This window comes from Furipterus horrens, unplaced genomic scaffold (assembly GCF_987537825.1).
Source record: "Furipterus horrens unplaced genomic scaffold, mFurHor1.1.pri manual_scaffold_7, whole genome shotgun sequence".
Lineage (NCBI taxonomy): Eukaryota > Metazoa > Chordata > Mammalia > Chiroptera > Furipteridae > Furipterus > Furipterus horrens.
This window is the reverse complement of record NW_028327177.1, coordinates 66,805,115-66,821,497: the sequence shown is the minus strand read 5'-3', so window position 1 is coordinate 66,821,497 and position 16,383 is coordinate 66,805,115. Positions and strand designations below refer to the sequence as shown.

Genomic DNA, 16,383 nt, shown 5'->3' with positions numbered 1-16,383 from the left:
AGAATAAATTAAGTCCTTTGATATACGGGAATGTTCTTTTATTTTCTTTTTCTTTTCCCATTTATTACAATGATCCCATTTCTAAATATTTGTCTGGCCAATGTTTCTCTCTCCTCCTTCCACATTCTAAAAATTCAATATATAAAAATTAAAAATAAAATATTTTTAACAATTTAAAGGAAAAGAAGGGCCAACTTATGTACAGCATACATAATGAAGCATATGTATTTCAATTGACAGGTTAATCTGTGCAATTTGGCTACTGAAATGATATAAGTGATCTTCGATTGTAGTATTAGATTTATTGACCTATCTATCAATTTATATTCCACTTTTGTATTGCAGTGGCTTGAGTCAGTTTCCTATCTATATATCTTTAAAAGTGAAAATAAATTGTTGAGTAGGTTCAGTGCATTTTATTAGATACTGTGGTGTTACGAGATAAGTCTGAAATTGGTTTCTGAGCTACCTGGTGATCAGAATAATGAGAGAAGTATGAATCAGGGCTAAGATGAAAGTAAGGCTTTCTATAGGAGAAACAAAACTTTTTCCTGAAAGCCATAGTTTCTGTGTTCTCATAGAAAGCAAACTGTATGCTACAGTGGTGAGTGTCCACCAAGTAACACATAAAATAAATACAGTATCAAGTTGGTATGTCATTTTCTTGCTGTAGCAGTTTGGTTGTCTGGTTTGATCCAGATGTAATGAAACACACCTTAAAGTAGGTTATCAGTTTTAGGTTGCATAAAGATTATCTGGGAGATTCTGACTCAGCAGATCACAAGTGGGTTCAGGAGTCTGTGTTATTAGAAAGCACCTCAGTGGATTCTGGTGCCCATGGTCCAGAGATCACAATTTGAGAAATATTGACTTAGAGGAATAGTTCGCTGTTTTATATGTAGGTGGTTTATCACAGTTGAGCCTTAGATAAGAATGGATGGTATATGTGATTCCACTGTTTAGCAGGAATCTGGATTGCAGAAATGAAATCATGGTAATTCAAGATGCAGCCATATAAAATTTGACCTTCAATGTTTCCTACTAAATGTATTAATAAAAACTAGTTCTGCTATCCAATGTATTTCTAAACATAGAATTCTTTTAATTTAATTTAAAAAGATTTTAATTTTATTTAAATTTATTTTAATTTTATTGATTATGTTGTTACAATTGTCCCAATTTCTTTCCCTCTGCTCCCCGCTCCCTCCAGTTGTCCCCCACACTTAGTCCATGCCCATTGGTTGTGCATATAGTTCTTTTCAACATCTTCCTGTCTACTCCACTCCCTCCTACTATGCTTCTTAATTCCTGCATCATCTCCCTCCTTTTTCCCCCTTCCCCCTCCCCACTGACCTACCCCCAATATGTTCCCCATACCTATAGTTCTTTTCCCACTCTCATTGCCTACTTAGTTTGCCTTTGTTTCAATTCCCTAGCTTCTGTTGTTGGTTGTTGTGATGCAGTTTTCATTTCAATGTTCATAATTTTGATCCTCCTTCTTCTAAACAAGTTCCTTTAGCATCTCATATAACAGTGGTTTGGATCTAACAAACTCCTTCAGTTTCACTTTGTCCTGGAAACACTTTCTCTGCCCTTCTATTCTGAATGACAGCTTCACTGGATAGAGTAATCGTGATTGTAGGTTTTTGATTTTCATTACTTTGAATATTTCTTGCCAGTCCCTTCTTGCCTGTAAACTCTCCTTTGAGAAATCCACTGATAGTCTAATTGGGACCCATTTGTACATAATTCTTCTCTTCTCTCTTGCTGCTTTAAAGATTCTCTCTTTATCATTAATTTTTGACATTTTGATTATAATGTGTCTTGGTGTGGCCCTCCCTGGGTCCAGCCTATCCAGAACTCTCTGTACTTCCTGGACCTGTAAGTTCATTTTCTTCCCCAAGTTAAGGGAGTTCTGCTTCATTATTTTTTCACATAGTTTTCAATTTTTAGTTCTTCTTCTTCACCCTCTGGCAATCCTATAATTCAAATGTTCGTTTGCTTCTAGCTGTCCTAGAGTTTTCTGAGCCTCTCCTCATATTTCTCACTTTTTGTTTCTTCTTTCTGCACTGGTTGACTGTTTGTTCTCTCCCTATGTTCTGATTTGTTGATTTGATCAATGGCTCTCCCTTCCTCACCACTTGTCTTGTATGTATTTTTGTTCATTTCAGCAGGACGAGCCTTCATTCCTTCCCTGTCCTGATTCAGTTCCGCTGTTAGGTCTGTAAGCTGCCTTATGACTATAGCTGTGAACTGAGCCTCAGAAAGATTCGCTAGTTGTTCATTGGTCAAGGCGTTTATTTGTTTTTTGTTAGCTGTGTGATTGGTATTTCAATTATTAATTCTGCCATTCTGACTGTTTTGTTTATCTTTTCTTCTTGGGCGGGGCGCTGTTATGCCTCCTACACTATATTGGGCGGAGCCCTGTGTGCTCATCACTATCTGGCGACCTTTCTCACCACACTGTGGCACTTTGCGTGGGAGTGGGGGTCCAAGATGAATTCCTGCTATTACTCTTCGCTGAGGAACTGGGGGCCTCCTCCATCCCCACAGTCTGAGACAATGGGGTCTGCCTTCCCTGGCACTGGAATCGCAAGCCAATGAATCTGGTCTGCAGCCAGAGCCAGCTCCCAGGAGCTTCTTTCCTCCCCACAAACACGTGTCTGCTTACTGGGTCCTGCTGTTCGCTGCTGCAGCTGCCACCTCCAGCACAGTTCTATCTTTCTCAGCCGCAGTTTCATCCTTCCTACCTGTCCAGATGACCACCACTTGTTTATGACTTCATATGTTGGACTTCCATACAGTTTGATTCTCTGGAACTTCTGGTTGTCTCTAGTTTTGAGGTAGTTGTGTTCCTTCGTAGTGGTGGAGGAGACAGAGCGTGTTGGTCTATGCCTCCATCTTGGCTAGAAGTCTAGAATTCTTATAATAGTGAGATGGTCTACACAAAAAAATTCCTGTGAAAACACTGATGTGAGGATTGCCTGAGGAGTATCATGGGTAATGGAAGAATTATTTAAAATATTATCTTAAATGTCAAATTGACAAATACCTACTTCTTAAACATTTAAAAATTAATATAGTAATTAGTTTTAAGTTTGGCTGATTTTTAATATGGCTACATTTTATTTATCCTGTAACTTGGTTATATTATGCAAGAAGTCAATGGGCCAGTGTCTTTTTAAAACTGTCGTTCAAAGTAATTTGTTTGAGAATAGGAAAATAAGTCATGTTTTGAAGATTTTAGGTCCTTTAGCTGACATAGAAGTACATGGCAAGGGGTGGGTACTAAGTTTCTTGGAATCTGTGTTATTGACCCCCTGAGAAGTTGTTTGAACTAACCTCAAAAGAAAATGTCAGTTACCTTTTTACAACCCAGGCAGTAGTACAAATTGTAGAATAAGGAGAAAAGAGTATGCTTAGCGCAAAAGAAAATTTTTTGAAAGAAATTCTGAGAAGTTATATAAAAAAACAATATGTTGCCTAGATAGCATGATTGCTTTCAATATTATATATAATTATGAAATCAAATAATTCTAAATCCAAGTTAATTTAATTTTTAAAATATCTCCTGTATGTGAGTCTGTTAATTATACCTTTTCTAAAAGTTGCTCTATTTAATGAAATGTATTTGGCATGACAAACTAGAATCAACCCCTTAAATATGTGACTTTTTTCTTACATACGTGTGCTGTCTAAATTGTGATGATTGTTTAAGCATTACACATTTTGACATGTAATCCAAATGAAAGACTTGTTTTATGAGGATAAAGATTGATAGTTTTTGTACATGGAATCAAAGAAACTTAGAAACAGAGCAAATATCTGAACCCCCTTCTCTGTTTTCCATTAAATACATTTGAACACACCTGTCCATTCCCTCTGCCACTACCATCACCATCACCTCCATCACCATCAACAATCAACCACCGCCACCACCACCATCACTACCACTGCCATAACTGCCACTACTGCCACTCACATTACCACCACCACTACCATCATGACTCAATGCAGAAGCCCTTCTTACAATATTTCTTCCAAGTTTCATCTCCCCTTTTATCAGAAAGTTTCCAAGATAAAGTCCCAGTGTTTATGATTAAGTTCACTATATTGCCATGCATTTCTAATTGTTGAAAACTTATAAGCAACATTTTACCTTCCTGTCACTTTCTTTCTTGCCCTTTGGTATGACACAACAAGTACAGACATGTACCTAAAGCCGCATGCTCAACTGTCTGAAGACATCTCTCATTTTCACTTAGGTTCTTCTTTCAGGTCTAGAGTTCCAATTGTTTCAAAGATTTACATCACAGAGTTTGCAGATGCACACTGTCTTGTGTATTTGTTTTTCTCCCTTATTTGGTCATTTATTCATTGTGGACAGGGACAGGGTCACTTTTATTACTTTATTTTTAGTCCCAGTGTAATTTTAGGAGCAAATTAGACAATTAAAAACGTATATCTCGATAGCTTATGGGAAGAATGATCAGTCACCACCAAGATTTCTAAAGTTTTCAATAGACCCTTTATAAGTACTACCTAAAACTAAACATGATACATGATATCCCTAAGATTACACAGGGGAACAATTTTTAACATAATTCCTACTGAGTTGAAATTTTCAGCTGTTTTAGACTTAAGTAGGCATGCTGATTTCAAAGCTGCAGTTAGTTTTCTTCTATCACATCAAGTTTTTTTCTATAGCTTATCTTAATGTGACCACTCTAGGCTGGATAGAGCCTGGATTGAGCTGGGATTGAGGGAAGCACTAGTTCTCTCCTATTGGCTGAGAGAAAACTTCCCTTGAGTTGGGAGGGGTAGGGGATGACCTTGGAGACCAGTGACAGGTTCATACCTGTCTAGGCTATTCAATTACACATGAGACAGTGTGGTGAGAAGTTATGTGCCGCTCTATATAGCAAATCGTATTCTGAAGTGTAGTCCGAGTTTTTGTCTGTGTACAAGGAGTTAGCAGAATTAACTTTTTTATTTACATACGTACTTACTTCCTTTCCTTCAGATGATGTCTGCCTCTGCTATTTCTCATCGTTAAGTGCCTAAACAACCCTGGTGTATTTTGTTATATCTGTGGCAGTTTCACCATTCCCAGTCAAAGGACAAATATCAGCGCATTTGTCAGGGAAGCCTATTTTGCATATTTTAAAGTAAAAATTGGTGATCAAGAGAAGTCTTGGGCCCCTCACAAGATGTGCAAGCAGTGTCTCAAGAGTTTATGGATGTGGATGAAGGGAACATGTGACAAATTGCCATTTGGAATACTATGGTATGGCGAGAGCCCAGAGATCATTCAAGTGACTGTTACTTTTGTATAGTGAAAACGTCAGGATATAACAAGAAAAATAAATGTAAAATAGAGTATCCTATCTACCATTAGCTATATGTTCAGTGCCTCATTCAGCTGAAACCCCAGTGCCAGTTTTTATTGAACTACCCTCTTTTGAAAAATAGGAGTATGGTGAAGAACTAAGTGAAAGCAACGATGAAGACTGAAATTGAACAACACTCAGTTCACAAGGAATTTGATCATCATGAGTTGAATGATTTGGCATGAGATTTTGGACTATCCAAAAAGGCTTCAGAACTCCTAGCATCAAGACTGCATGAGAAAAACTTGCTTGAAAAAGGAGTGAAGGTATCCTACTTTCGATCAAGAGAAAGTGCATTTCTGCAGTACTTTCAAAGTGACGGTGGCTTTGTGTATTGCCATAGCATACATGGTTTAGTGGAGGAATTGGGGATTCCAATCTATAATGCAACTAAATGGCGACTGTTCATCAATAGCTCAAAGCAGAGCTCGAAGGGTGTCCTCCTCCACAATGGCAATTTATTTGGTGCAGTCCCAACTGACCATTCAGTTTGTTTTCATGAAGAATATAAAGACACAAAGAGAGTCGATCATCTGTGGCAATATCACAAGCACAATTGGATCATCTGTGTTGACCTTCAAATGGTCTGCTTCCTTCTTGGTCGGCAACGTGGATACACCAAGTATCCCTGTTTTCTGTGTATGTGGGACAGCAGAGCTCGTGAGAATCATTGGGTGGAGTTGAATTAGCCTCCAAGATCTGACCTCAAACCTGGTGATCCAAACATTCTACATGAGCCACTTGTTGACATAAAGAATTTATATCCCCACTTCTGCACATACATTGGGTCTCATGAAGCAATTTGTTAAAGCTTTGCCAATTGAAGGAGACTGTTTCAAGTATCTCATTTTGGCATTTCCCAGCCTGTCGTTTGAAAAGATAAAATACCTTACATGTATGTTTGGTAGCAGAACTTTACTACTTATACACAATTTGACTTACAGTAATAATATACTGTATAGTCTTTATATGAATCAAATAACTCTAAATAAACAGTATATTCAGGTAATTATTTTCTTTATTTTTATTTGTATTTACATTTTGTGTGATTTTTGGGACAAAGGGAGGGTATCCCGTACCTTGAAAAGCTGATGTGATAGAGAAAAACTGGGGTCATTATTGGATTCAGATGCTGAAAGTTAGTCAAAAATTGTGTCAGATCTAACTCAACAAAAATTGTGTTCCCCAGTATAATGTATCATTATCTAAGAGTGTCAGGGTCTTTTACAAATAGCAATGAAATTTCCTAAAATAATTCAGATTTTTCTTTAAAGATATCAGTTAGGAAATTTGTGGAAGAAATCTTGAATCCATAAAAACTTAGAGTGATGTCCAAATTTATACCAACTCAATTACTTGAATTATGCAGTCATTTCACACTTATTCGCCTATGCATCTCTGCCTTATTATTAATAATCTTAAAACATATCACTCCCTAGTTTATCTCTCACTAAGTAAAACTTCCACTGGCTTTGATACTGATTATCAAATAAACTCCTGTTTTATTAGACTATCCATTAGTCATGCACTGAGCACACACATATTAAAATTCAAGCGCTATGTAAAAAAGGCATACTTGTCAATGGCATGGTCCTAAAGACATTGTCTTGAGGATCAATGGTTCCCAAAATGATTGAATAACAGAAATAATCAAGGGGGCTTTTAAAAATGTAAAGATTTCAAGGGTCCATGTCCCCAAATTCTGAGCCAGGTCTGGGGTAGAGCCCATAAGTACATACTTTTTACAATAGAAGCCTCCCAGTTGATTCTGGTGTACTAATTGGTTTTGGAGCCACTTTTCCTGATTTAAGCACCTTTTCTTGAGGTACACCTCTCTAAGCTTGTGTCACTGTGATGGTTACTTTTCTGAGGTGACAAGTGGTAAGAGGCAGGCAAGATCAAAGATCCAAAATCTGGTGAGCTGAACTGGCTCATGTTTAAATTGTAAGGATGACTGTACCCACCTCAGACCAATGTAAAGGGCTGAGAAAATACCCCTTGTATGCTTTGTTATACTTTGGTTCTAAAATGGACTTCCCTTGGGCAGAAACCCCTCCAATACTAGCAGGCAACCCCAGGTCTATGTTCCATACTTGCTGCATGGCACGCCATTAATGCATAATCCCAAAGATGAGCCAGAGATGAAAGAATACAACTCTTGCTCCCCTTTGCTGAGCAGAAAGCTCCCCTTTTGAAAGTATACTCAGATAGGAAGTAGCAGAAACAGTCCCAGAATTCAGTGCTGTGTTACCTCTAGACAGTTAAAAGAGTGTCACCAACATTTAAAATTGTCTACAGTTTTGGTTCAAACTACCTTCCTATCTTTATCCCTTTGATTCTTTGGTGAAGCCTTTACCCTTCATCTAAGCCCAAGTGAGCCACTTGCTCCTCCTGTACATTGGATCTTTATTCCAACCCCCATGTTCACTTCTCATGCCTCCAAGCCTCTGGATATGCTGCTTTTCCTAACCTTCCCCCATGGAAAACCACCATATTTTAGGTCAAATGTCCAGATGTCAGCAAGTTTTTTCTAGCAAGGACCAGAGAGTATTTTCAGCCTTCCTGCTATACTGTCTCTGTCACAATGACTCCATTCAGTTGTTCTGTAGCAGGAAAGTAGGCACAGATGTGGAGTTAAACATAAACAGATATGGAGCCAGATTTGGTCAGCAGGCCCCAGGCAGCAAAGTCAGATATTAGATTCAGCTCAGAAGTTACCTTCTCTGACTGCTTTCATGAAACTTCCTTCCCTTTCATCCCCATCAAGCAGAGATAGAATTTCTTCCTTTACACTCACCTTGAACTTATATATACTTTTTCAGCAATTCCCTCATGGACTATGTAAATTATTTACATGTTTAGTTTCCTTTCTAAACAGTGACTCCATCAAGAATAAAGACCATGTTTTATTAATCAGTATCAAACAAAACAACTGACATTCTATATGTATTCAGTAAATATTGACAAGTTGAAAGAATAAACAAATAAGTAAATGAACAGATGATAAATATGTGAATTTGAGGTGAATCTTGAAAAAATGGATGGGATTTACAGATGACTCTTGAAATAAAAATGTAAAATACTTTTAAATCTAAGGGGACACAACTTGTTTTTATCCTTCAATAGCCCCCTTCATTTATTCTATAAATATTGATTGAAGAGTACATGCTAAGGAAAAAGCCCTTGAGAATTAACATTTTGCAAAGCGGTGCTGCTCAGAGTGGAAGACTATAAAGTACATGAAGTCACTGTACCCACTAAATGTGCCTATTATCATCTGTGCACAAAAGTTCTTTTAAAAGTTAATGAGATCTGAATGCACATAGCAGAATAAAAGAGAGGGATACCCAGACCAAATTACACAAGCATTTATGACACTCTGTCCCAGTATGTTAAATTAAGGGGTTTTTGTTACTGAAGATGGCATTCTAATGGAGGCTTTTCATCCTCAGCAACACATTGAAGAGGAGAGTGTGGCAGAGTACCAGCACACTAATCCTTTGTTTGAGAAGGCCCCTGGATCTTCACGTCTACTGTAAGTACACTTAATCTTCTTCAATTAACTATAAAGTTCTTCATTTGTGTTGTTTATTATTCAGTACAATTGGACCACCTCCTGGCCATCTGCTGTAATGTATATTTCACCAGTGATCTTCATATATTTTAGATGCCATATCACTCTAGGCAATTGTTCATGTAGTTATTGCTAAAAAGATTGAGTGTCAATTTCTGCTCATTGAAAATTTCATATTTAAATGATGCAAATCTAAAAATCTTCAGATACCTAAATAGCTGTTGTTAAGCTTTAAATAAACATCCATGGTTGTGTTAAATTCATGGCTCCAGGTTTTGGGCCAATGGGCTTTGTGTATAGGTTAGGAGTCTGTTTTCAAACATTCTATGAAGTCTGATTCATTGTAAGAACTGAACTTGCACTGGCTCTGAGACAACACCCCAAAGCTGAACTTTGGCCCCTTCAAAAGGATCCCCTGGCCACCCTCAAGTATTTGAGGGATTCCCAGGAAATGTGTTCCACATTCACATGAAGAAATCCATTCCTACTTGGTGTTGACCCTGTTCTGCCATTCTTGCTAGAAAATACCATCAGAATATTAAGCTTCTAAGTCTACAGCTGTGATAACTCAGGGGAGGGAGTGATGCACCACCATTCTGTTACACTTCATCAGTGATGGCAAGTTGGGGGGCTTGTGCCCCAAGAGTTTACATATTTTAGTGAAGCAAGCCTGTTTTTCATTACAGTGCTTTTCATTCTTAACATACAGACACATGTCGATGAGTCAGGAATGGTTTCAAATGGATATTTGCAAAATGCCTTTAGAATAAGCTGTCTCTCTGATGCCAAAAGTTTTGTTCCCAGGAAGTTCATTTTGCTGGTGCATCTCCTCAGGGCCAGCTCTTTCCAAAGATCATCTCAGTTCCTCAGTTAATATAATCTGCCATCTCCCACATTGCCCCCCACACCTGCTGCTGTTTGCCATACTGAAATGTCAGCTTGTGTTCAATATAGAATCCTTGATATGTTCATAATGCTTTTATTCAATTTAGTGAAGATTGTTCATCAAAGTTATCCAAAAAATTAATCCATTTCTTTCTAATGAAAAATGACAAAATATATAGGTACATATATTAACATTACTAATATCTTGTCAGAAAGAGCTACCTTATGGATTACTTTGTATTTATATTTTGGAAATAGGAAAGATCTTGGACTATGCTTTCAGTGGTGATGTCCTACAAATGAGAATATTTAGGTCCAAAAAAATCAAAGGAATTTTAGAAGTCACACAGTTAGAAAGCTGACTATTTATTATTGTAGTCCCTTGGAAAGACTGGAAAAGGTAAAACTTTGAAGAAAAGGATAGGAAAAGGTCATCATGAACTACAATGTCCATAGTGATACTATGGAGAGCAACACAAATCCAGGAACAGTAGCATGCATTAGGCAGGCTGGCAACAAACCTAACACTTATCACAGTTTACACATATATTAATTTTCCAGGGAAGGCCTGTAATGAGAAAATGTTGCCCACCAAAAATTATGCTGAGTCCTCCATGGCTTTATTCCATACTCTGCATCAAATTTTAGAAGATCTAAGACAGTAGTTACTGCCATTCAGTATAATTATGTGTGTTCACTCTCATAACTCCAAAATGTGATCTTAAAGACGTGTTGGGGTTTTTTCCTACATTTATCATACAGTGCCAAAATACAGATCAAAGGGCATCTTTGAAATTCTTGTGGGCTAAGAAAAGACACCATATTTTAGTGCCTTCTAAAAAAAAAAAAAAGAAAGAATTCTGGGATTCGGAGTGATGAATTTGGTCTCTGACAGCTCCTCTGTGTATGATGGTTACTGGTTACAGGGTTTTACTGCTTCCTTGGTGTGTAAATTGTACACCAGGGATTGTTTTGTGCATAACCTTTCACTCACACTTGATAGCAAACAAATGAAAGAGAGGCAATACCATCAGATGTGATGATTTATTATTAAAGCACCAGGTTTTTGTATAATATAAATATAAAAACATAACCTTCCCTTCCAGCAAGCCAGGTAGTTTAGGCAGTTTATCAAAGCCAAAGCAGTGAAGCTGTGCAATAAAAAGAAAGAAAATGCATTTGTGTCCAGCTGTCTTTCTTTTTCTGAAATCAAGAAAGACAAATCTGGGGCAGAGATGATTTCAAATAATGATCACAGTCAAACAAAGAAACTCCTTCACACAATGAGTCTCATTTCATTCATTACATTTCATTTCATCTTTAATTCTTAGAGGTGCCAGCACCTAACACGACAAATATTAAGTCTCCTTTTTGCTCTTTGCACTGTTCTGTGAATTTTTATTTCTTCCAGAAAACTCTTGTCAGCTCCTCATTCACATAGTAAATGCAGTTTTTGTGAAAGCCATTTTCTTCTGTTGTCTCTTTTTTTTTGAAAGCTATTTAGTCTTTGTACAGATCCTGCCAAAATACAAAGCAGATCCCCATAGACACTCTGTAAAGTATAAATTGTGTTGTGACTCCTTGATCCATTCAGCCACTCAAATATTTATTGAACACTTACTATATGCCAGGATGGATTCTAGAAGCTGGAAATATAAGGATCTGGTTTACTTTGGGAAGCCTACATGTTCCCTTTACAAGTAGAATATCCTGCAATTTTCTTTTCCTTTTGTTTTTTTTTTCCAGCTACAAGACCCAAACACCTTAGAAGTTCAGATGAGACCCTTGATCCATCACTGCCACTGGTGTGTTCAGACATGGCAGAGACTGTTCCTGATGATCTGTCTTTCCACTACAACTTTATTCTGCTTTAGATCTGAAAGATCAGAGACCCAGAGAAAAATACAAATACCAACCCTAGGCAATGCAGTGTGATGGTAACAGTTTTTCTTTAGTTTAAGTCAAGACTAGGTAAATATGAATGGAATTTAAATTCTTATTGAATGCCTACGATAAGGACATATACAATTCACATAATACAAATGCAGAAGAAGAAGAACACTAAAGATAATTTAAATATTTGTTTCAAAACTTAACTACTAAAATTCAGTTAATCTTCCACAATGTTTCTCTGCTTCATCTTATTCCCCTAGAAAATGGACACTGACAACAAGTTGATATATTTTGAAGAGAGAACTAAAAAGAGTAAGTAACCAATGAATTAGGAAGAAGTAGAAGAGCATAGAAGTTTGGCATGTAGACTCTGAAAGCAGGTAGCCTGGGCTTAATTCCAGCTCTTCTGCTTAGTGGTCAATAACCTCTATTGCCTCAGTTTTCTCATTTATAAATAACAAGAGTACCTACAACATAGGGTTTGGCACATAATTAAATGAGAGGATATGTATGAAGTTTTGAAAACTGTTCCTGGCATTCAATTGAAACCATTATTTTTAAAGAAATAACAGTTTATTCAAGATAATTCAGTGTCAATCCTGGAGTCTATAATTAATGAAGTATAGGTGAATTATAAGTAATGTTATTTTTTAAATAGCTGTGAGACAGTATTAGGTGAGAAAATTTCATGTCTTTCATTCTAACTATAATGGGGGGTAAAGGCAAATAATAAATTTGTAAAAGGGTCTGTTGATATACTTATTGATGATAAATAACTACTAAAACAGAAGATGCATTCTTAGCAAAATGGTAACATGAAAAATCATGAATGGACTTAAAGACAGCTAATTTCAAATCTAGGCTTTATCTTTGCTAGTTTTAGGGGATCTCCCTGATATTTAGGTTTTTTTGTGATAAATGGTAATATTTTTTTTATGAGCTTAAAATAAGCATTAATTGAGAAAATTTTGTAAATAGCACTTGGTGTCTGGCACATAGTAGGTATTCAATAAAAGCTCTACATTCTTGCCCTTTAAGACTGATGTTATGAGGTTACTGCAACCTTCCTACACCACCAGTCTGAGGTGCCACAGTCTGGGGCATAGACGGAGGCTGAGTCAACAAGTGGTCTACCCTGGAAAAGCATTGACTATCCCAATGTGTATCTCTCATCAGATGAAGGCAACTGAAATAAATTTTGGGTCCAAAATAAAAGAAAGAGGAAGCATCTCTTTCTAGACCTCAGATTTTTTATTACCAAGCTTGGTAGATTAATGTACTTTTCCCAATATTCCCTGAGCTTAGTGAAATGCCATGGCCCTTAGAGACTGGATTGTCCTCAGAGATAACCAAAGACCTCAAATGCATTGAACTGAGAAAGGTCTGGCAAGACAGAGCAAGTACAATCCAATTAAAAACAACTCAGTGAGTCCTTTTAGAAAGTGGGAACAGCTGCTTTTCCTTCCTATGTTTTTTCTCTTTTTGGTATTCACAGGAGAACACATCTGTATCTATTTCAAGCAGATGCTTCTGTTCTTCTACCTAATAATATGGGAGATTGCTTGGATAGGATTGTAGGAAGATGTATGTGGACTCCCCAAAATGTGGCATTTTACTATGGACAAAGACAAAGGAAATTTGGCAAATAAAATTTTAATAGGCCTATTTATCTGTGCAACTTTTTACAAGTATGTTTAGACTAAAGTTCAATCGGTAGCAGGAATAGAGAGCAGACCCAAGAGAGCCCAGAGCAGCCCCACCACTGCCAGCAGCCTAGTTATGATCACACCATGGGAGGAGCTACACTTGCAGTCACCAGCACCAGTCACAATCACTGCAACCGTGAGCAGCAAGGCCCAGACCCAGCAGCCACCCCCTCAACCAAGCTGAACACCACTGGCAGTGGCACAGGTAGTAGTGGCAGCAAGGGGTCTCACTTCAGCAGCACCTGCCAGTGGGGACAAGGTCATTGCAAGGACACTTTGGGGAACAGTAAAATGGTTCATGTAAAAAATGGATATGGTTTCATCAACAGGAATGACACCAAGGAAGATGTATTTGTACCCCAGACTGCCATAAAGAATAACCCCAGAAGTACCTTTGAAGTGTAGGACATGGAGAGACTGTGGAGTCTTATGTTGTTGAGGAGAAAAGTGTGCAGAGGCAGCAAATGTTACAGGCCCTGGTGGAGTTCCAGTCCAAGGCAGTAAATATGTAACAGATTGTAACACTTTGAGACGCTATCCACATCGCAGGGGTTCTCCAAGCAATTACCAGCAGAATTTCCAGAATAGTGAGGGTGGGGAAAGAATAAGGGACCAGAGGGTGCTCCAGAAGGCCATACCCAGCTGTTCTGGTCCTACTGCAGGAAACAGTTCCCACCTTACTACATGCCGAGACCTCGTGGGTGTCAACCACAGTAGACCAACCCTCCTCTGCAGGGAGGTCACTGGGGCCACTACTCCCTGCGCCACTACCATTGGCACTTGGCTTGGTGGGGGCAGGAGTGGCTGCTCATCTTGCAGGTCTGTGCGCAGGCACAGTGGCTCTGCTAAACAAAAACGCGTACCGGTGCTTCAGTTTGGAAGCCACACAGAAGCTCTTAGGAAGAAGAGCTGAAACAAGACTCAACGCAGTGCAGCTCACAGTGGAGAGCTGCGGTAAAGGCACAGAAGGCCCACGGGCAAGAGAAGAGCAGCCTCAGCATCCACCTGGATCTCCTCACAGACAGACAGCCAGAAAGGAAGATATGAAACCCATGGAACTTTGACTAGGTGCGGATCCAGAAAGAGAAGAAACTGGTAAAAACTAGATACTACTGGGACAAATTCCATTGCAGTTTTCTTCATGAATTATTTTCTTGTTTCCCAGTTTACACATTTTAAGTTACTAGTTGTTATATTATACTTTATTCCAAATATCACATTTGGCTCCTCCTGTCTATTACTCCACTTTAACATCTGAGTTCCTCTTCTTACTTTTGTTTCAAGTTCTATCTTCTCTCTTACTATAACTAGTATCCATTCTGCACCCATACTATTTTTCCCCTTTACAGCCTCTCAAAACCATTTTTCCTGTCACTAGTCATCTCACATTATTTTTTCCATTCATAAAATACACTTATTCTCTCTTCACCTTGATCAAACTTTATGCATTGGTTGTGATATGGTGGTAGTTGTGCCATTACTGCTATTTTATTCATAGATATTCACTCCTTCATAATTTGAAGTGTCAAATCCTATAGTCCCCCTCTCCTACACCATTAATACATTCCTCCAGTCCTTTCCTTATTTCAGCTTAAATTTGAAATTTTTTCCCACTTTTAGCCTGGTTTTCAGTCCCCCCCATCACAATTTCCCCCTCTCAGATTTAAGACCCTTTATAATCTTATAAAGGACAATGGGCAAAGGTCTCGTACTCCTCTTGCTGCTTCAAGCTGGACATGATCATCATCTGACCTACCCTAGGGTCCAAAAATCCCTAATAAGAGAGGGGGTGCGGAGGGGAGGGTGGCCTTCCAACATGGGAAAGGATCTTGCAGACTCCAGGTCAGTCATCTGTCCCCAGACAATGGCGTGCTCGGTTTAACAAGCTGGCATCCTTGTTGTATTCTGGGGGCAACAGATTTGGCAACAGGGTTAAAAGGCATCATTAAAACCATAACCACTAGATGACAAAAGGCAGGGATTAATTTTTCAATGTCCCACATTAGGAAAAAAAAGGCGTTTTTGGAAGAAGGTGTGCAAGGCACATCGCACCTGTCCAAAGCCCTTTTGCTCACTATACTTAGTTTGGGGTGAGGGGAATATTTAATATTCAGTCCCTCGCCCCCCCTCAGACCACTGGGCCCTTTCTGTACAAGCCTTTAGGATAAAAAAGAGAAACCAGTTTTAAAATGAAGCCCACAGACCACACCACACCACTTAGTTCAGTCAAACCATTGAGTCTCAGGAGGCAGCAATGCAGACAGGATTAAATGAGGCCTATACATACGTACAGACCATCACTCAGGTAATGAGATCACAAGCTTATGCCCTATGAAAACAGAACACACATGTTAACTTATACAACATAACCCATAAACCGGTATCTAAATCTGTGAGACTGCCTTATTGGGAAGACAACCAGTTGCAAGGCATTTGACATTCTTCTTGCCTATAAATTAGCATCTTTGATGATGTCACAGATCTAGTTTAACTTTCAAATTAAAAGAAACTTTAAATGAAAATAAACTTTAAAGACAGTTAGCTGCACTAGTTTATAGTCTACCACTGAGCATTGTGATTTCCCTTGAATCATGATTTTTCTCCTTCAGATTATCCTCCTTGTCATTAAAGGGACTGCATTAAGTTCAGTTTTAATTTATTCTGTTCATTTGCATTAACACAACAAGAGCAGAAAATGATCATATAAGATCTTTAAGTCTGCTTTGCTGGAACTTACACAAGGAACATTTAAGGTGACTTTCAGTCTGTTCTTCAGGTCACAGAAGCTGAGCCACATACTTGCCACTCAGCAAACACTTGTCTTTTCCAAGTCCTTCAGAATTTCCACTGTGTCTTAAGGTTCCTTCCAGCCATCTTTCTGGAAAGTAACCTCAATTCCTTCCCTGGTTGGATTGCCTTGAACTGCACAACCATC

At 38.3% G+C, this 16,383-nt stretch overlaps 1 pseudogene; it reads left to right on the top strand.

Annotated features, from left to right (window-relative positions):
• Positions 1-14,297, top strand: part of LOC150004596 (Y-box-binding protein 1 pseudogene) — a 35,063-nt pseudogene extending 20,766 nt beyond the window's left edge.
• Positions 14,298-16,383: the final 2,086 nt, after the last annotated feature.